At 38.8% G+C, this 22,322-nt stretch overlaps 1 pseudogene; it reads left to right on the top strand.

Moving 5' to 3' along the window:
- Window positions 1-15,006: 15,006 nt before the first annotated feature.
- LOC127492257 (U2 spliceosomal RNA) lies at window positions 15,007-15,164 on the top strand (annotated as a pseudogene).
- The last annotated feature ends 7,158 nt before the right edge of the window (window positions 15,165-22,322 follow it).

Below are 22,322 nucleotides of genomic sequence, written 5' to 3'. Positions count from 1 at the left end.
CATGTTGCTGAAACCTATATAAGGAACTCCCAGGGGAGTAAACGGTGGAAACAAGATTTGAGGTGATAGAAAAGAGAAGAGGCCAGCTTGTATCACTCAGATCCACTTACTTTGTAAATTTTCTATTCTTTACAAAGTCCCCTTCAAGTTTGTGACTGCTCTAATCTCTACAAGGACAAAATGAAGACCCAGATAGGTGGAATGGATAATGAGCCAAACAATAGATTCTTGCTGCTGTGGCTTTTTCTAAGGCTTTGATTGACAGCCAAATCTCCAATGTTTATTGGCTATGCTCTCAGTCCTCAGCTTGTACTTTACATGATTCAGTCTACTTGTCTTGCGGTGAAGACCGAGACTTTCATCCTGCACATATCTGAGATGTCAGTTTTCTATCTGTGCCAGGCAAGTGTTTCAATTGCTTTTCGAATTATTATTTAAGAATAAGGCAGTAAGAATGCTACTAGGGATCCCCTTTATTTCAGATATACCACTCGTTTGCCCCATTTTACAGAAACAACTCTAGAACTTCATCAAAGGCAGGGTCACATTTGCAATTTGTTTAGTAACTCCTATATTTAATTGCTGGTGCAAAGCATGAAAAATCCAAATTTACATTTCAGTTCATTGGAACCTTTTATTGTTTCCCATGAGACTGCCTGCAAAGTTACACAAGCATTCTGATATGACAGCTGCAATGGTTGTAGGAAGGGAATACAGGGGTTATATGAACTCTTCATCACAGTGATGGTCACAAAGGGTCAATCCTGCTTAACAACCCTTGTTTTGAGAATCCAGCCTTGTATGTCAGGGGTCAATTTAGCACATGCAGTATTTCCCAAAGGACAGTGGTAGGGGCACAAAGGTTGTTGTCCTTGAATTGGTATCTACCTTATCAGGACCTTGGGAGATCATCCAATTATCCTTTCTTGAACATTCTGAGTGATGCTACACATGGTCAGCCCTGTGGATCACATCTTTCCTATACACACTTCCTTTCTGTGACATATTTCTTAAGTCTAAGGCCATTTTTGGCAACAACAAAGCTGGAGGCATCACAATACCAGATTTCAGGACATACTACAGGGCAGTTGTTATCAAAACAGCATGGTACTGGTACAGAAACAGATTGATAGACCAATGGAACAGAATAGAAACACCAGAGATCAATCCAAACATCTACAGCCAACTTATATTTGATCAAGGATCTAAAACCAATTCCTGGAGAAAGGACAGTCTATTCAATAAATGCTGCTGGGAAAACTGGATTTCCACGTGCAGAAGCATGAAGCAAGACCCCTACCTTACACCTTACACAAAAATCCACTCAACATGGATTAAAGATCTAAATCTATGACCTAACACCACCAAATTATTAGAGAACATTGGGGAAACCCTGCAAGATATAGGCACAGGCAAAGACTTATTGGAAAAGACTCCGGAGTCACAGGTAGTCAAAGCCAAAATTAACAATTGGTATTACATCAAATTGAGAACTTTCTGTACAGCAAAAGAAACAGTCAGGAAAGTGAAGAGGCAACCAACAGAATGGGAAAAAAATATTTGCAAACTATGCAACAGAAAAAGATTAATAACCAGAATCTACAATGAGATCAAGAAACTCCACAACAACGAAACAAACAACCCACTTAAGAGATGGGCCAAGGACCTCAATAGACATTTTACAAAAGAGGAAAGCCAAAATGCCAAAAGACACATGAAAAATGTTCAGAATCACTAGCCCTCAGGGAAATGCAAATCAAAACCACAATGAGGTTTCACCTCACCCCGGTTAGAATGGCTCACATACAGAAATCTACCAACAATAGATGCTTGCGAGGATGTGGGGAAAAGGGACACTAACATACTGTTGGTGGGAATGCAAACTTGGAAAGCCACTATGGAAGTGAGTTTGGAGATTTCTCAGAAACCTGAAGATAACCCTACCATACAACCCAGCCATCCCACTCCTTGAAATTTACCCAAAGGAAATTAAATTGGCAAACAAAAAAGCTGTCTGCACCTTAATGTTTATTGCAGCTCAATTCACAATAGCTAAGACCTGGAATCAACCTAAATGCCCATCAACAGCAGACTGGATAAGGAAATTGTGGGACATGTACTCTTTAGAATACTATACCGCAGTAAAAAACAATGAAATCCAGGCATTTGCAACAAGATCGAGGAATCTGGAAAACATTATGCTGAGTGAACTAAGCCAGTCCCAAAGGGACAAATATCATATGTTCTCCCTGATCAGTGACAACTAACCGAGCACCTAAAAGGAAACCTGTTGAAGTGAAATGGACCCTATGAGAAACAGTGACTTGATTGGCCCTAAACCTGAATATTGATGAATAATATTTATCCCTTTTAGTATTTTTTTGTTGTACTTAATACTATTGTTTGAACTCTTTAATTAACACGTAATTATTCTTAGGTGTTTGAATTTAACTAAAAAGTGATCCCTGTTAAATATAAGAGTGGGAATAAAAGAGGGAGGAGATGTACAGTTCAACACTAGCTCAATTGGACTTGCCCCAAACGGTAGAGTTAGAAACGTGCCAGGGGATTCTAATTCAATCCCATTAAGGTGGCACATACCAATGCCATCACACTAGTCAAAGTGATCAGTTTCAGTTCACAATTGATCATAATGATAGGATTAAGAGTCAAAAGGATGACATAAACAAGACTAGTGTCTGCTAATCCTAACTGATAGAATTAAAAAGGAGTGAACAATCCAACATGGGAAGCAGGATACACAGCAGACTCAGAATTGCTGATGGCCTAAACATCACTCTGGCCTCAGAATCAGCCCTTAAGGCATTTGCATCTGGCTGAAGAGCCCATGGGAGTATTTTACGCTGGAAAACCAAGACACTCTGACAAAACAAAAACAAAAACAAAAACAAACAAAAAAAAAACCAAACAAACAAACAAACAAAAAAACAAACCTAAATGAAAGATCTCTGCAAGTGAGATCCCAGTGGAAAGAATAGGGCCATCAAAGAAAGAGGTACCTTTCTCTGAAGGGAGGAGAGAACTTCCACTCTGACTATGACCTTGTCTAAATACGATCAGAGTTGGTGAACTCAAAAGGCTTCCATAGCCTTGGCAACTCATGACAAGAGCCTCCAGTGATTACTGACGCCATAAACAAGAGTGTCAATTTGTTAAGTCAACAACAGGAGTCACTGCACTTACTCTCCATGTAAGATCTCTGTCATTAATGTGTTGTACAATGGGAACTAATGCAATAACTAGTACTCAAACAGTACTTTACACTTTGTGTTTCTGTGTGGGTGCAAACTGTTGAAATCTTTACTTATTATATACTAAATTGATCTGTATATAAAGAGACTTGAAAATGAATCTTGATGTGAATGGAATGGGAGAGGGAGCAGGAGATGGTAGGGTTGCAGGTGGGAGGGAAGTTATGGGGGGGAACCACTCTAATCCATAAGCTGTACTTTGTAAATTTATATTTATTAAATCAAACCATTCAGGAGTCTGTACACATATATGCATATCAAGTCACTTTTCCCTCCCTATGAATTTAATAATCAGGTGTCTTTCTCAATATTTAGCCTAAGATTCCCATTCACTGTTGCTGTGCATATTACAATATAGCTATCTTTCAACAACAAAATGCACTCTACCTTTTGTGAATCACATTTCATATTTTCTGTCTACTTAAGTGGTCATGGACAACCTCCGCAAAATTCATACATATGAACTGAAAGGGAGGCAATTGTCCAATAGGAATGTTTGTCAAGGAGTCAATGCCAAATGTGCATGTAATTTACTTGTAGTTTTTGGATCTGATAGTGCTCAATCCTGTTTTTGTCAGTTTTGGCATACCGATTATTGTAGCACCCGGAAGAATTTATGATTCCATAGGCCTTTTGCCAGTCAGATCATGACAGAAAGGTCTGGTTATGTAGTCACTTGAAGTCCACAGACAAGTGCTCATTCTCTTCCAAAACCTTATATGCCAGGAATTTATTGTCAAATAGAGACCATCTCTGCCCAAGAGAGTATGGTCACGCTCTAATATCGTATGCATCTATACAAAAGCTCTCTTACTGAGACTTCCTTGAACCATCACAGAGCCCACTGAGCCATCAAGATCCAGTGACGTCATTCAGTCACAGTGATTACCTGTGTTCTGGATCTGCTGCAGAGCTATTGCTTTCTCTGGGACTTGGAAAAATGTGATAAATTTATGGTTTGTTCTTATAGCTTGATGAATCCAGTTTTTAAAATAATAAGAGAAGGATATGGGAATGAATAGCTTCGCAACTTTTAGTTCTATGGTGCTGTTACTCATCACTGTGATACCTCCTGGATTTCCCTACTGATTTTATTTGATATATTGATTAACAAGTGGAGATTTTCCACTGAGAAATTCTCTCCATAAAGATTTTCTGTTTACAAGTCTAGAAATCAACTGAAGATATGGACAACTATGAAGTTTCTTTTTCCAGGTATATACTAAAGAGGGGACTCACTAATAGCCCCCAGATAGCTATCACACAACTTGAAATGTGCATGAATGAGAATTTCAGTTTCTATCTAGGTTTCAGTTTTTTGTTTTTTGTTTTTTTTGTTTTTTTGTTTTTTTGTTTTTTGTTTTTTGTTTTTTTTTGACAGGCAGAGTGGACAGTGAGAGAGAGAGACAGAAAGAAAGGTCTTCCTTTGCCGTTGGTTCACCCCCCAATGGCCACTGCAGCCAGTGCACCACGTTGATCCAAAGCCAGGCGCCAGGTGCTTCTCCTGGTCTCCCATGCAGGTGCAGGGCCCAAGCACTTGGGCCATCCTCCACTGCACTCCCGGGCCACAGCAGAGAGCTGGACAGAAAGAGGAGAGACCAGGACAAAATCCGGCGCCCCGACTGGGACTAGAACCCAGTGTGCCAGCACCGCAGGCAGAGGATTAGCCTATTGAGCCGCGACACCGGCTCTCTATCCAGGTTTCATGAACCCATTCTATTATTGATGATGATGAAAGTTCTAGATTTCACCTTAATGAATTCAATTGTCATTTGAAATCCTCAAATGTCTAGTTCTTTTCTGAGTGCATATTAAATTGGTAAGTGGCTGCAAAACCCTTTGAGAAAGGAGAGGAAAAAATGCTTCCAGGAAACATAGGTGTTGGTGTTGCCCAGCTCTTTTCCCAAAGGGTCCCATTCCTTTCTGTACTTCATATGCCCGTGGCTGGCGTCAGGCTTTACCCTCTATTTAAAAACATTTTACTATGCACATTTAGGGCATGTAACATGATCCTATGTGAATATAGGACCCCACCCCCAAGCCATGACCAGCTAAAAGCCACTCATTTAGATTTTATCATCAGCCAATATGTGTTTTTAGGGTGTGGGTATTTAACCAAGCAGTTAAGACACCTGTGTCCTACATCAGAGTACCCAGGTTCAATTCCCAGCTCTGGCTTATATCAATGGATAAGATAATTTGATTAGGAAATATTAAAAACTGTCTATCAATGTGATCTACATTTAGAGAAAGGGAGATTAATACCATTTTTATTGTGGAATAGGATTTATGCATATGTGATTCCAATGTTATCTATGACAATGTAATAATTATTAAACTAATTGAAAAGTTTGGTGTAAAAATTTTAAGTAAATTTCAGGCCATATACTCAGGGACAAATCATATTTTAAAAACTAAATTCTAAAATTTTATATGAAACATAATATTGTTTCCTAAAATAATTTGGTATGATTTATTTGATTATTTAGATTCATTTATGCAATGTAGTTGAAGAACTGGGACTCATAGTGGCTTAAAAACACTCTTTAGAAAATATCACCAATGCTTTTTTTTAAAGATCTATTTATTTTGAAAGTCAGGGTTAGACAGAGAAGAGGCAGAAAGAGAGAGAGAGAGAGAGGGAGAGAGAGAGAGGTCTTCTATTGACTGGTTCACTCCCCAGATGGCTGCAATGACCGGAGCTGCGCCTATCCAAAGCCAGGAGCCAGGAGCCTCCTCCAGGTCTCCCATACGGATGCAGGGGCCCAAGGACTTGGGCCATCCTCTACTGCTTTCCCAGGCCACAGCAGAGAATTGGATCGGAACTGGAGCAGCCAGGTCTCGAACCGGCGCCCATATGGGATGCTGGCACTTCAGGCCAGGGCGTTAACCTGCTGCGCCACAGCGCCGGCCCCCACCAATGCTTTTTAAATTGAATTTCATCTAAGTTGGACACAGAACACTATATATTTGGGCAAGTTATATTTATCTACTGTAATTTTAAAATTTACTTTGAGAGAAGGAGAGAGAGAAAAAGAACACTCCCATCCACTGGTTCACTTCTCACATACCTGTAATGGCCAGGATTGGAATAAACCGAAACCAGGGGTTGGAAACTCAATCTGGGGCTGCCATGTGTATGTCAGGGGCCCAACTGGTTGAGCCTCCAACTGCTTATCTCCAGGGTGCACATAAACAATAAGCTAGCATCATATCTGTCAAAGTTGAAGTTCTTAAACTCACCAAACTTCTATCAATACAGCCATTATTAATAGTGCTTCATTAAAAACTGAAAAATTTTGGATAATGGTAAATCTGAAAAGAACACTAGTATTATAGGCATAAAAAAGGTATCCGCCACACCTTATGTTATACTCTTTTTTTTTTTTTTTTTTTCAGCACCGCGCTGATCCGATGGCAGGAGCCAGGTACTTCTCCTGGTCTCCCATGGGGTGCAGGGTCCAAGCACTTGGGCCATCCTCCACTGCACTCCCGGGCCATAGCAGAGAGCTGGCCTGGAAGAGGGGCAGCCGGGACAGAATCCGGCGCCTTGATCGGGACTAGAACCCTGTGTGCCGGTGCTACAAGGCGGAGGATTAGCCTAGTGAGCCGCGGCGCCAGCCGTGATATACTCTCATGGGATTGTTAGCTTGATATATTATAGCTCAGGCTACTTAAGATATATAACATATGTTCAGTTAATTTTCACCTGCATAATCATTATTTCTGCCATTATTATCTCTATATGTGTAAATTCCTTAGATCTATACCTCAACATATATAGATATCTCAGATTTCTAATTACTATTTGGTATAATTTATTTATGATACTTTCCATATTCCAACCATCTAAGAATTAATAGCTATTATTTGACTACTATTATTTTGTTCATTCACCAGGATTAGTTGCATAAATATACTATAGAAAAGGAGTGAAGGGCCGGTGCTATGGTGTAGTGGACAAAGCTGCTTCCTGCAGTGCCAACACCCATATTACACTGGTTTGAATCACAGCTGCCCCACTTCTGATCGAGCTCTCTGCTATGGCCTTGAAAAGCAGTAGAAGATGCCTCAAGTCCTTGGACAGCTGAACCTGCCTAGGAAGACCAGGAGGAAGCTCTTGGTTCCTGGATTTGGATTGGTGCAGCTCTGGCCACTGCAGCCAATTGAGGGCTGTTGGGGAGTGAACCAGTGAATGGAAGACCTCTCTCTCTCTCTCTCTCCCCCCCATCCTTCTCTCTCTGTATAACCCTGACTTTCAAAAAAATAAATAAATCTTAAAAAAAAGGGAGTGAGCTAGATTTTCCTACTAAAATGAAAACAGTAAATTGAATAGTTTTCAGAAATACTAAAGCCTGAAAATCTGAGATTTTGCTGAGAGAAAGATGCATGGTTTCAAAGAGATACTCTATAACATTGGGTGGGGTTAGGAAAATTGGGAAATTTTCTGTCTCTTGCATATTATCTATATTTATTCAGATATGCTTTTACTAAACTTACTAAGTTCCTCACAAGAACTATTTTAGTTCAAGAGATAGACTTGCATTAAATTCTAAAGCTAACATTTATCCACTTGTGTCTTAAATTATTAGTTTATATACTTGTGAAAGATTTCAAATACTGAATACATACAACTGCTTAAAAATCTTACCCCCTTTCCTCAGGGCCATCAATACTGACTAAATTGAGCCTCGTATCATATTTTCCCTAGATTTTTGCTGTAACCTCCAATTTAATTTGTATGCCTTTATCCTCTCACTAAGTCAGATTTCAGTCTCCCAGTAAGTATCTTCTAATTTACAGTTAATATATTTTAACTTACATAATCAATAACTTACAAAGATTTCTAATTTTTCAAAATAAATTAAACATCTGAAAATTCCATCCAGTCTCTGACATTCGACAGTCACTTGGTCATTCCATCATGGTGTTGGGATTTAAGGAAAACTATGTACATACCAAACAGCATTTTACAGACAGCATTTTCTTTCTTTCTTTCTTTCTTTCTTTCTTTCTTTCTTTCTTTCTTTCTTTCTTTCTTTCTTCTTCCTTCCTTCCTTCCTTCCTTCCTTCCTTCCTTCCTTCCTTCCTTCCTTCCTTCCTTCCTTCCTTTCTTTCTTTCTTTTTAACAGGTAGAGTTACAGACTCTAATCTGAGAGGGAGAGACAGAGAGAAGTCTTCCTTCCATTGGTTCACTCTCCAAATGGCCGTGACGGCAGGAGCGAGCTAGGCCGATCCGAAGTCAGGAGCCAGGTGCTTTTTCCTGGTCTCCCATGCAGGTGCAGGGCCCAAGCACTTGGCCATCCTCCACTGCCCTCCTGGGCCACAGCAGAGAGCTGGACTGGAAGAGAAGCAACAGGGACTAGAACCCGGCGCCCATATGGGATTCCAGCGCCGAAGGCGGAGGATTAGCCACGTGAGCCATGGCGCTGGCCCAAGCATTTTCAAAATGACATGTAAAATGTCTCCACCTTAGGAAAGTCAGGAGGGAATTTAATCACTAATATACATAAAAGAATCAAGAAGATGAGGCTGTGGGGTCATTAGGAAGGATGAGCCCTTTCTGTGTACAGAAGATAGCATTTGGCACCATTCTTGAAAAATGGTGGTGTCTTTTTGTTCCCATTCTTCTACTGTGCTTGGATGTTATATAAAATTTGCCAAAAATACCCATCATTTTATCTCTCTGCAATCATTTTTATAATGGTATCTCCTACCACTTACAGTCACACTGTCATTGAATTGCTATAGATTTGCATTTTTCTGAATCTTTGCTCATTCTATTTATACCAGCAATAGTCCAAAAAGATAAATACCATATGTTTTCCTGATCTGTGGTAACTAATTGAGTACCAAAAAAGCAATGGATAGGAGTGAAATTGACAATTTGAGATTCAATGATTGTTTATAGCCCTTGCCTCTACTGTTGAGGAACAGTTTTTTTTTTTTATTATTATTATTATGTGTTGAACTCTTTACTTATTGTAGACTTAATCTTATGAGTATAAAGTAAACTGAAAATTAAGAGTAGGAATAAGAAAGAAGAAGGGCGAGAATGTGGGCAGAAGGAAGGGTAACATGGGAATTATCACTCTTTCTAAATATGTGTATATGAAATACATGACATGTGAGTACCATACATAAAATTTTTTAAAATTTTTTTATTTAGTAAATATAAATTTTCAAAGTAAAGTTAATGGATTACAATGGCTCCCCCCCCCCGTAATTTCCCTCCCACTCACACCCCTCCCACCTCCCATTCCCTCTCCCATTCCATTCACATCAAGATTCATTTTCAATTATCTTTATATACAGAAGATCAATTCAGTATATATTAAGTAAAGATTTCATCAGTTTGCACCCACACAGAAACACAAAGTGTAAAATACTGTTTCAGTACTAGTTATAGCATTACTTCACATTGGACAACACGCTAAGGACAGATCCCACATGAGAAGTAAGTACACAGTGACTCCTGTTGTTGACTTAACAATTTGACACTCTTGTTTATGGCATCAGTAATCTCCCTAGGCTCTAGTCATGAGTTGCCAAGGCTATGCAAGCCTTTTGAGTTCGTCGACTTCGATCTTATTCTGACAGAGTCATAGTCAAAGTGGAAGTTCTCTCCTCCCTTCAGAGAAAGGTACCTCCTTCTTTGATGGCCCCATTCTTTCCACTGGGATCTCACTCACAGAGATCTTTCATTTAGGGTTGTTTTTTTTGATTTTTGTTTTTTGTTTTTTTTTTTTTTTTTTTTTTTGTCAGAGTGTCTTGGCTTTCCATGTCTAAAATACTCTCATGGGCTCTTCAGCCAGATCTGAATGCCTTAAGGGCTGATTCTGAGGCCAGAGTGCTATTTAGGACATCTGCCATTCTGTGAGTTTACTGTGTATCCCGCTTCCCATGATGGATTGTTCTCTCCATTTTTGATTCCATCAGTTAGTATTAGCAGACACTAGACTTGTTTGTGTGATCCCTTTGACTCTTAGACCTATCAGTGTGATCAATTGTGAACTGAATTGGATTACTTGGACTAGTGAGATGGCATTGGTACATGCCACCTTGATGGGATTGTATTGGGATCCCCTGGCATGATTCTAACTCCACCATTTGGGGCAAGTCTGATTGAGCATGTCCCAAATTGTACATCTCCTCCCTCTCTTATTCCCACTCCTATATTTAACAGGGATCATTTTTCAGTTAAAATTTAAACAGCTAAGAATAATTGTGTTTTAATCACAGAGTTCAACCAATAGTACTAGAACAAAACAAAGAGAAAATACTAAAATGGAAAAAGTATTACAATGTACATCAACAGTCAGGACAAGAGCTGATCAAGTCACTGTTTCTCAATATGTGTATCTGAAATACATGACATGTGAGTACCATACATAAAATTTAAAAAATCTATTGAAAAAGAAAAAAAAAGCTCATTAGAAAACTTCAATGAAGTTCTTTGTAAGTGACCTTTTCTTTAATCAGTAAAAGCAGTGAACCCTAGCAACAAAACTCTCAAATATCTAGAACCCATCTATATAACACAAGTTGAAATAAAATCCATATTTTTTCAAATATTGTAGAAAGGTACACAATAATTTGAAGTCTTTGTTAGTGTATTCCTTTTTAGAAACTCATCATATATGAAGTGATTCTTAAAACATTCAAATAAAGTTTGTTCATGTAGTATCTTTACGTAAAATCACAGCCAAATATCTGAAATTAGTTGAAAGACTTCCGATTTTTCACTTCATATTTTATTTTTGTAGTTATTATACTTTTATTATATAAAGTGGTGGACAGCATTGTGGCATAGGAGGTTAAACTACCGCCTGTGATAACACCATCCCCATATGGATGATGTTTCAAGTACAAGCTGCTCTGCTCCCAACCCAGCTCCCTACTAATATACTTGGCAAAGTAGTGGGGTATGTTTCATGTGCTTGGAACCTTGTTAACCACTTGGATGACCTGGATGAGTTCCAGGTTTCTGGCTTCAATGCAACCCAGCCCTGGTCATGGCAGCTATATAGGGAGTGAATCATCAGATGGAAAATATCTCTGTCACTCTCTCTTTATCTGTGACTCGACATTGAAATAAATAAAATAAATCTTTAAAGACAAACCAAAGTGACAAATAAAATGTTCCACACTTGGGCCAGTGTTGTGGCACAGTGGGTTAAGCCACTGCCTGTGGTTCCAGCATCCAATTTTTTTGGGCAGACTATACATTTAAAAAACTCTCAGAAAACATTAGGTTTATAGGTGGTTCATGTGGCTGTAGCTAACTGTCTGCATGTTCAAATAATACCACTACATTCAGAATACCAGACTATTATATGAAGTGCCTTACCAAAATGATATATGATTGTACTTCTCAGAGTTTATGGACAAGGAATTAAAAGATAAATTTATATTGGTAACAAATTTCTGAACTCATAGTCTACAATGATTTTTCAAGAAGTTCATGAAAATTGCACATTATGAAAAAATGTGTGGATTTCAAAACAATAATGTACCAAAATAAGTATGTTTTAACTGTTTTCCATGAACTTTTTACAGTTTCACATATTTAAGGAAATGTTAATTATATGAAATCTTTCTAGAAATAAATAAATAATAAACCAGGCTTTGTTATGCATTTCACAGAGACTATGTGAAGTAATTTTTTTTTTTGACAGGCAGAGTGGACAGTTAGAGAGAGAGAGAGACAGAGAGAAAGGTCTTCCTTTGCCGTTGGTTCACCCCCAATGGCCACCGTGGCTGGAGCACCGTGCTGATCTGATGGCAGGAGCCAGGTGCTTCTCCTGGTCTCCCATGGGGTGCAGGGCCCAAGCACTTGGGCCATCCTCCACTGCACTCCCTGGCCACAGCAGAGAGCTGGCCTGGAAGAGGGGCAACCGGGACAGAATCTGGCGCCCCGACTGGGACTAGAACCCGGTGTGCCGGCGCCGCAAGGTGGATGATTAGCCTGGTGAGCTGTGGCACCTGCCGTGAAGTGATTTTATTGCTTTTTCTTCTTGTCCTTTTTAAAATTGCTTATTGATAAGGCATCGGAGGCAATTATAGATGCTTTCACTCTCAAGAAGGAGCAATTGAGCATTTGCATACCGGGAGCCTGGGACCAGAAAAGCTTTGCTATCAGCAAGTTAGTAAATTCGTCAATAATTTAGAGGCAGCCTAGAAGCTATGCATAGGTGGGCGTTAGAACTGCTGACTTGTTGAAAAATAAATGAATTCTATTCTAAAATGCTTGCTAGGCTACAGCTTTCAAGTTGGGGAGAGTGACTGAGAGCTGGAAGCGCTATTGCAATGTGTGCATCATGTTTTCTTCTTCCAGGCTAGAACGGCCTTGGGAAAGCATCAGATGCTTTCTAAGACTTGAAGGGAGCTTTCCTTTTCTCTTTCATTTCAAGATCCAAGTTTTCTCTTTCTCATAAAACCCCCCTTATGCTTGTTGGTACAGGAGATAAAAATAAAATACAACCATAGTTAAGCAGGCAAACCTGTATCTGTATTTGGGTTTGTGTTACAAATACTGATAGTTTACAACTTGCGTTTGAGACATTGCCCAAGAAACAATTATGCTCTACAGCAAAATAGCAAATTTACATCTTGGTTTTTTTTTTGTCTCCAGTGTTATTTCTATAAACTTCAAATATATAAAAAAGTTATCAACACATGCCTTAATGTTTTCGGTTGCTTAATATCAGGTTTAATACTGGTAAACGTCAATGATGTTTTTCCAAAAGTTTATGACTCTCAGCATTACATTTATCCAATGTCTGTCTAATAAGGTGTTACATTCTAAATGTATTCCTCCAAAATTCATGTTGAAACCCTAAATCCCAAAGATGGCATTAGGAGGTGTGGGCTTTGAGGACACTCTTGAGTGGCATTAGTGCCCTTGTACAAAAGAGCTCAAAGATTTCTCATTCTTTCTATCATGTGAGTATGCCATAAGAGGACAGTGTTCTATAAAACTGAAAATTAATCTTCACTAGAATCCTAATATGAGGAGTCTTTGACCTCAAACTTTCCTGCCTCCACAACTATAAGGAATAAAATTCTGTTGTTTATAAAGCACTCAGTCTATGGGATTTTGTAGAGCTGTCTAAACGGACTAGGTATCCACATCACGTCAGGTAATAATGTAGATTTTATCTAGAAGCTATGATCTGCAAATGGCCTTTCTTTGATAAAGTGTAATAACTGAGTTAGATTTAGGTCTTTTTTAAATATTTAATTGTAAAGTAGAAAGACAGAAAGAGATTTTACAAGCTGATGCACTCCCCAAATGTCCACAACAGCTGGTGCCAGAACGGCTGAAGCCAGGATACAGGAATTCCATCTGGGTCTCTCACATGGGTGGCATGAGCCCAGGCACTTGAGCCATCATCTACTGCCTTCCAGGATGTTCATTAGCAGTAAACTGGAATAAAAAGTGATTTCAGGACTCAAATGAGATAAAATGTATAAAACATAAGTAAAGTTGCATTGCATTGTAACTGCAACTCCTTAGTGTGCCCAGAGAAGCTGTTGATATTTGTTTTGTTTAGCTTATTATTGTTGTAATGAGGAGAGTAATGACTTTCAAGTCTTTTCATTTCGGAAATGATACTTGAAAGAACTTCCACTTTGACTATGACATTGTCTACATAAGATCGGCATTGGAGCCTCGGGTGATTACTGACGCCATAAATAATAGTGTCAATTGTTAAATCAACAACAGGAGTCACTGTGCATCTACTCCCCATGTAGGATCTCTGTCCTTAATGTGTTGTACTATGTGAATTAGCGGTATAACTAATACTCAAACAGTACTTTACACTTTGTGTTTCTGTGTGGGTGCAAACTGTTGAAAACCTTACTTAGTATATACTAAATTGATCTTCTGTATATAAAGATAACTAAAAATGAATTTTGATGTGAATGGGATGGGAGAGGGAGCGGGAGATGGGATGGTTGCAGGTGGGAGGGAGGTTATGGGGAGAAAAAGCTGCTATAATCCAAAAGCTGTACTTTGGAAATTTATATTTATTAAATAAAAGTTAAAAAAAGAAAAAAAGAAAAAAAAGAAAAAAAAACATAAGTAAAGTTGTCCAAAATCTGCCCCAAACTGGATTGACAACTATATGGACCATTCAAGACAAATTATACTGAATGGTTCCTTTTGGAAATCTCTGTTGTTGATATGATAATACCTAGAAAAACTTACCTAGAGCAGTAAATAGTTCGATGCCAATAACATTGTATGCTTAAAGTCTTGTTTTGGGACCAGCTTGTAGCACAGCAGATTAAGCTGCTGCTGACTGTGCCAGCATTCCATGCTGGAGTGCCACTTTATGTCCCAGGTGCTTAGCTTCTCATCTGGCCTCCTGCTAATGTGCCTGGGAAAGCAGCAGAAGATGGCTCCTAATGCCATCTTTGGAATTTAGGGTTTCAACGTGAATTTTGGAAGTATACATTTAGAATGTAACATCTAATTAGACAGACATTGGATAAATGTAATGTTGAGAGTCATAAACTGTTGGGAAAAACATTGCTGGGACCCCCGCCTCACATGTGGGAGACCTAATGGAGTATGAAGCTCCTAGCTTCAGTCTGACCCAACTCAGACATTGCAGCTTTTAGGGAGTGATCAGTGGAAGATCTCTTTTTCTCTTCATTCTGCTTTCAAGTAAATATTTTTTAAAACAGTCACTTTTCACTCTGAATTAAAATTAATATATCAGTTACCACTTCTTGGCCTTTTGGCTAAGATCAAGTGTAGTAAATGAATATATCAGCAAGTGAGAAATTCACTTTTGTCTCCACCTTGATTTGGATCTAGACTAGATTCGAGGAATCCTCATTAAGCTTTTCAGATCCCATGATGTTAACGTGGATCAACTATGTAAATGACTGAACTCTTGTTATGTGAGCAAGACTGAAAAACTCAAATTCGCTCCCATCTGTGAAATACCTCAGATATTAGAAAAGAAGCTTAATTTTCTTCACAGTTGGAGAGCATAGATTGCCTAAATGAGGAAAGAGAGGGTTTCCTAGTGACATCATCAACCTGCATTTCTGTACCCTCACTGCTCTCACCCCAGGACTTATTGAAGTCTATAAATACTAGATATTTCTATCTAAGGATCTTTACAATTACATACATGATATCTAAATTCATGAGAATATGATGGATTTTCTTTTCATTTGTAGGTTTATTTATACTTCATGCAGATATAAGAAAAAATGTGTTCAGTTTCTTTCCACAGTTATATGCAATGCAAAGGAGTTTAGATGAAAATTAATGATGGAAATGAGAAAAACAGATCTTTGGGTTCATTGATTCAAATTCCAGTTGTAAAGCTGTTTTTCCCTAGAGACATATAAAGAATCGATATTTAAAATTTAATCCTTTAAGACAGTTATTGAATATCAATCTCAATTCCTATCTCGATCAAGAACGTTGCTATTGATAACTGCCTTAAGTTTATATTGTCTCAATAATAAAGCTGTGGGGGCAGGAGCTGTGGCATAGTGGGTAAAGCCTACACCTGCAGTGCTAGTATACCATATGGGTGCTGGTTTGAGATCTGCTTGCTCCACTTTCCATCCAGCTCTCTGCTATGACCTGGGAAAGCAGTAGAAGATAGCCCAGGTACTTGGACCCCTGCAGCCACGTGGGAAACCAGAAGGAAGCTCCTGGCCCTGGCTTCCGATGGGTCTACCTTAGGCTGTTGCAGCTATTTGGGTAATGAACCAGTATATGGAAAATCTCTCTCTGCCTCTGTTTCTCTGTAACTCTCCCTTTCAAATAAATAAATAAATCTTTTTGAAAAGCTCTAAAGTTATCTATTTTTTTTTTTTGACAGGCAGAGAGAACAGTGAGAGAGAGAGAGAGACAGAGAGAAAGGTCTTCCTTTTCCGTTGATTCACCCCCCCAATGGCCGCTGCGGCTGGCGCACTACGCTGATCCGAAGCTAGGAGCCAGGTGCTTCTTCCTGGTCTCCCATGTGGGTGCAGGGCCCAAGCACTTGGGCCATCCTCCACTGCCTTCCCGGGCCACAGCAGAGAGCTGGACTGGAAGAAGAGCAACCAGGACAGAATCTGGCGCCTTAACTGAGACTAGAACCCAGGGTACCTGCGCTGCAGGCGGAGGATTAGCCTAGTGAGCTGCGGCGTCGGCCTAAAGTTATCTATAAAAATTTTTTTGCAAGTGTTTTAGCCAGGATTTCTAATTGGTGGGTTTTAAAGGATGATATTATTTACCTATTTGTAATTTTTTAATACACAATGTGTCGATCAATGTTTGATAGTTAGGCATAGGCAGTCAATTTTTCACATCTTATTTTCTGCTTTAATTGATGAAACATATCAGCATTTACTTTCTTCTTGGTTTTGATTCACCACTATGTAAACAAAGACTGAGATGCTCTTTCTGTTTTTGCTTTTTATTTCCTAAATATTAGGAATTCTAACAAATCTACTTCCAAGAATGTTAAAGCACAAAATCAAGAACGTTATGTCATCAAATACATGGCAAAGAGAAACTTCACAAAGTGTTGTGTTGGTGGTGGTATTGTATTGGTCAGTTATTCTGGCCTTGCAGGCAACCTCCCTCTGCCATGAGGGTTTGGGAAACCTCACAGATACAGACACTGTGTGAATCTGTGTGGCACTGTTCATGGAGTGAGAACTCCACATATGGAAGATAAGGAGCCCTAGGGAAGGAATTTAGTACTTACAGGACTCAACGTTTCCAAACAGTCAGGTCTTTAATCCTGGTTCTTCCCTCAAGTCAAGAGAAGTTGACTTAATTTTCCAGATTCTCAGTTAACCGGTCTGTAAATTAGAATACTGACATCTGGTAATGGGAGTCCTATTAAAGGATAGGGGAAAGAGAGCCTTTAGCCCAATGCCTTAGGCACTTTGTAAATTTGAATTACCTCCCATAACATCTGGGTTTCAGATTGCTAGTTCCTTGAAAATCTTCCAAGTTCCTGATTCTCTTAGCTATTCAGTTAGGTGTGCCAGCTCTTTTTAATTATTTAGTTTTTCTTGATTTCTCATATACTGTGCTGTGTAACAGTGATTCAAGATTCTGATATGTGAGAATAGGTGGATGCTTCTTTGAAAATCACTAAATTTAAATGAACACTTTGAATCAAGAGTCACTTTTCATGATAGTTGGAGTACTTTCATTTATCAAGTAGCACGTTTAAATTAACATCAAGTGTCTTGTCTACTATGAGGTGACCTTGGATGTAATTTCATTCTGTGTGCTTTGTGCAACTTCAAAAATGAAAATAACCAAATACTTCCTATATTACCTCTAAATTGTGTAATATTCTAACAACTTTGGACTCCAATTATCCAAAAAAATTTCCTCAATTTACCTCTTTGGTTTTTTTTTTCCATTTAGCTATTATAAAATATGAAATAATTGAATATTGTTAGCAGTACTAGTCTGACTGTACTAAACATATACATTTGATGAACAAGTATAATTAAACTTGATTACAAATAATTAATTCTGCTATCTTATTTTTTTAAAATTCAGCTAAGGTTTTTAAAGCTTAACCTTTGGGGGCTGGCACCGTGGTACACTAGGTTAATCCTCCGCCTGTGGTGCCAGCATCCCATATGGGCTCCGGTTCTAGTCCTGCTTGCTCCTTTTCCAGTCCAGCTCTCTGCTGTGGCCTAGGAAAGCGGGAAAGCAGTGGAAGATGGCCCAGGTGCTTGGGACACTGCACCCACTTGGTAGACCAGGAAGAGGTACCTGGCTACTGGCCTTGGATCAGCGCAGCTCCGTCCATTGCAGCCATTTGGGGAATTGATCAACAGAAGGAAGACCTTTCTCTCTGTCTCTCTCTCTCACTGTCTGTAATTCTACCTGTCAAATAAATAAATAAATAAACTTAAAAAACTAAAAAATTAAAAAAAGCTTAACCTTTTGGAACAACAGGAGTCACTGTGCACTTACTCCCCATGTAGGACCTCCATCCTTAATGAGTTGTACTATGAGAATTAACTGCAAATCTTGTTCTCAAACTGGACTCCATGTGCTGTGTGTATGTGGGGTGTGTGTGTGTGTGTGTGTGTGTGTTGGTGGGGTGCAAACTGTTGAAATCAATGCTTAACATGGAGTTGATCCTCTGTATATAAAAATGAACTAAAAATTAACCATAATGAACAAGGGGACGGGAGAGGGAGAGAGAAGTGGTAAGGGAGTTGGGATAGGAGGGTGGGTATGGAGAAAAGAAACACTGTATTCCTAAAGTTGTACCTATGAAAAATGCATTCATTAGGGCGGTGCCATTGCTCACTTGGCTAATCCTCCGCCTGCAGCGCCAGCACCCTGGGTTCTAGTCCTGGTTGGGGTGCCAGATTCTGTCCTGGTTGCTCCTCTTCCAGTCCAGCTCTCTGCTGTGGTCTGGGATTGCAGTGGAGGATGGCCCAAGTGCTTGGGCCCTGCACCCAATGGGAGACCAGGAGGAAGCACCTGGATGCTGGCTTCGGATCAGCACAGCGTGCCAGCCGCAGCGGCCATTGAGGGGTGAACCAACGGAAAAGGAAGACCTTTCTCTCTGTCTCTTTCTCTCTGTCTAACTCTGCCTGTCAAAAAGAAAAAAAAAAGAATGAAAAATGCATTCATTAAATAAAAACTTTAAAGAAGACTTAACCTTTCAACTGTTATTAGCTACATTGTAATCCTATGTAGTTATTATACTTTAATATGTATGAAATTTATAGAAGATTCAGAAATGTTTTCAGCAACAAATTAACAAGAAAAATTTGCCTTGTTTCCTCTAGAAAATGAAAAACAGCAAGAAAAATTAAAATTAATCAGGAGCTTACTTTTTCAACTATTTAAATATAATTAAAAAAAAAACAACAGAATTTGAGAGAGATAAGTGAATAGACTTTCTCAGCACATCTTCCTATAACTGTAATCTGATATATATTCGCTATTTTTCTGGCACTACTTATACTACTGAGATAGCATTTCTTCTCCAAATGAGGGAGATAATAGAAGTCATCCAGAGAAGAATGACTGACCCAGTGGTAAAGGAGCTTCTTGGGAGGCCTGCATCCCATATCCCAGTGCCTGGCTTTGTTCCTGATTCTAGTTTCCTGCTAATGGAGACACTGGGAGGCAGCTGGTGACAGCTAAAGAACTTGGGTCCTTGTCACCCACGCAGGAAACCTGGATTCAGTTCTGGCTCATTGCCTTAGATAAATCTTGATAAAACCTTCATGAAAGGAAGAATTTTTAAAAGTCATTAAGCATTCTCTCTCAAAAATGATTTAGCAACAAAAGAAAATAGCACTAAAAAAAAAAAAAAACCTTTTTCTAAACTTTATCAATTTCCTTTTCTTCTATAATTTAACAACCTTTCCATTTTATATTTGTCTGTAACTCAAAGCTGTTTGAGATAAAATAAGGAGGTGTTGACATGAAAAGATGAAAAAAGAACAGTTCCTGATATATTTAATTTTATTTAAATTAATGAAGCTAAAAGTGTATAGAACGAGGGCTGGCACTGTGGCACAGCGGGTTAACACCCTGGCCTGAATCACTGGCATCCCATATGGGCGCCGGTTCTAGTCCCGGCTGCTCCTCATCTGATCCAGCTCTCTGCTGTGGCCTGGGAAAGCAGTAGAAGATAGTCCAAGTCCTTGGGCCCCTGCACTCCCATGAGAGACTTGGAAGAAGCTCCTGGCTCCTGGCTTCGGATCAGCACAGCTCCAGCCACTGCGGCCATCTGGGGAGTGAACCAGCGGATGGAAGACCTTTCTTTCTCTACCTCTCTAACTCTATCTTTCAAATAAAATAAAATAAATCTTTAAAAAAGTGTATAGAATGTTTAATGAAAAAGATGTGTTACATAAGGCAGTATTTTCAAAAGTTCTCTAGGCAAAAAAAAAGCTGTAGTGTATTATTTCACTGTTGATTGTATAGATGAATACACAATCTAGGTTGTGAATGATGCCTTCAAATGTGGAATCTAGAGCACTTTAATCCAATAGTTTGCTTTACATATGTTAAATGGCTGTTAGTGGTGTTCTAATGCTTGCCAAGCTGAATAATTTGTTACTCAAAATTAAAGCAAGATATGAGAGATGCTGAGAGATCAACATAAAGGCGAATCAGGATTTTTAATAGATGAGCCAAGAGAAGTTATTTAAAGGTTCTATTCTAGAAAATTTATAGTTCACAAAAGTAAAGCATCACAGAAATTTCTATCAGCCAGTAGAGACTCCAGTAGGCTGGTGACATTCTTCATTCTTAAGCACAATCAGATGTTATAAAACATGATTTTTTCCTAGTACCTTGAGGCCTTGCTGGGAAAATTGATCAAGGTTCCACAAAACTAACAAACTTTATTGATCTCATCTGTGTAAAGCCCTTGTATCCCCCCTCCATCCTCTCCTGACCACAACAGCCCATATGTACATGAATTCCTTTGATTTTATGTTTCTGGAATTTGCAGAAGTCACCAGTGGAAAACCTATGAATTAGGGGGTGGCCACTCTTCTTGTACATATATACTTCAGATGAAAAATTTGCATATGAAAGCTAACAGGATATTAAACTTATTGGCAGGAATCAGAAGTAATTCTTATCGGATTTTTTCCGTGTTTCAGTGAAATAAGAAGCTAAATCATCGGTTAAGGAAGCGCAGAGATTCTGGGTAGTCAGAGTTTTATAAGGAGGAGGAGTTGCTCTGATTTTTTTTTTTTTTCAGAGAATAGAAGATAATGCTGATGAAGAAATGTAACAGAGTACGTGGCTGGTTTTAATGATTCATTTGAGATTTCAGAAAAACAAACAAGCCCACTCAGAAAGACTGTGTGGGTTTCTTATTATCTATCTAATGTGGATGTGTATGCGAGACAAAGAAGTTTTGTGTGTGTGTGGTGGGGGGAGAATGAAAATTGCAGGAGTATTATATCGGATTGACAAATAGTGCTGCCAAAGTAATTCAAAGACCCATGCCAAAGCATTTTTCTCAGTTATGTTACATGTCAAGCACATGGTGGCAGGAGGCCACTCTGAACAGCTGCATAGATATTCTTGATAATAGGGCGCAATCATCCAGTGGGTGGACCATCGGATGTAGCCTTTATCAGCACCACAGGAGAAAGCAGCTCCAGAGGACCCCACACTTGCAATGCAGCCTCTCAACAGGGAATGCATGCACATCCCCATAGTTCACAGGCAGCTGAACAGAGTAATTCACACGGCCAGACCAGTTACAGGATAACTGAGAAGAGTGGTAGTCTACACGTTCACAAGGAGAAAACAGGTATCGTGAATATGAGGAACCACAGGAATTGAGGGTGTATACAGGACAGTGATCACTAAGATAAAGGGCAAAGAATTAAAGACAAGATAGCAATTATGGACAATAAAATATGTTATGGTTAATATGTTCGCATCCTGGAAGGAATGGAATTATCGGTATACTAGCCGTTGGATGATGGAAAACATATATGTGGAATGTTTAAATTCCATACATTGCAATGGTACAACTTCGGTAGCAGGAGTGTTTAGGAATTTACTTTTCCAGAATTTTTAAATTTTTCTCTTCTACATACTAGCTTTGCAGACTATAATGAATTTGACAACAACTATTCATCTGTTCAACTATGTGTAAAATGAGGATAATTCATGAAACATTTCTTTTACAGCTATTGTGAAAATCAAATAGATAGCCATCACAAAACATTGTTACATTTTATTATGTAAAATATAATCAAATTTAAAAGCCGTGACTCTGGGGGGATGACGAAAATCTAAGTCGACATAGACGAGCTCTGTCTAAGGATAAGAAAGCTGGAAACAAGGGAAAAACGGTTTCAAACATCCTATTTAAAATAGTGACACTTAATCTTTTTAAAGTCGATAGAAATTTATAAAAACGATGGCTATGTAATCAGATATCTGGAGAACACCTTGACACATAGTATTTTAATATGCTACCATCTGCACTCCATCATGTTTCTTGTCATCTTTTTTTTTTTTTTTTTTTTTTTTTTTTTTTTTTTTTTTTTGACAGG

This window comes from Oryctolagus cuniculus, chromosome 9 (assembly GCF_964237555.1).
Source record: "Oryctolagus cuniculus chromosome 9, mOryCun1.1, whole genome shotgun sequence".
NCBI classification, from domain to species: Eukaryota; Metazoa; Chordata; class Mammalia; order Lagomorpha; family Leporidae; genus Oryctolagus; species Oryctolagus cuniculus.
This window is presented reverse-complemented; position numbering and strand designations above follow the sequence as displayed.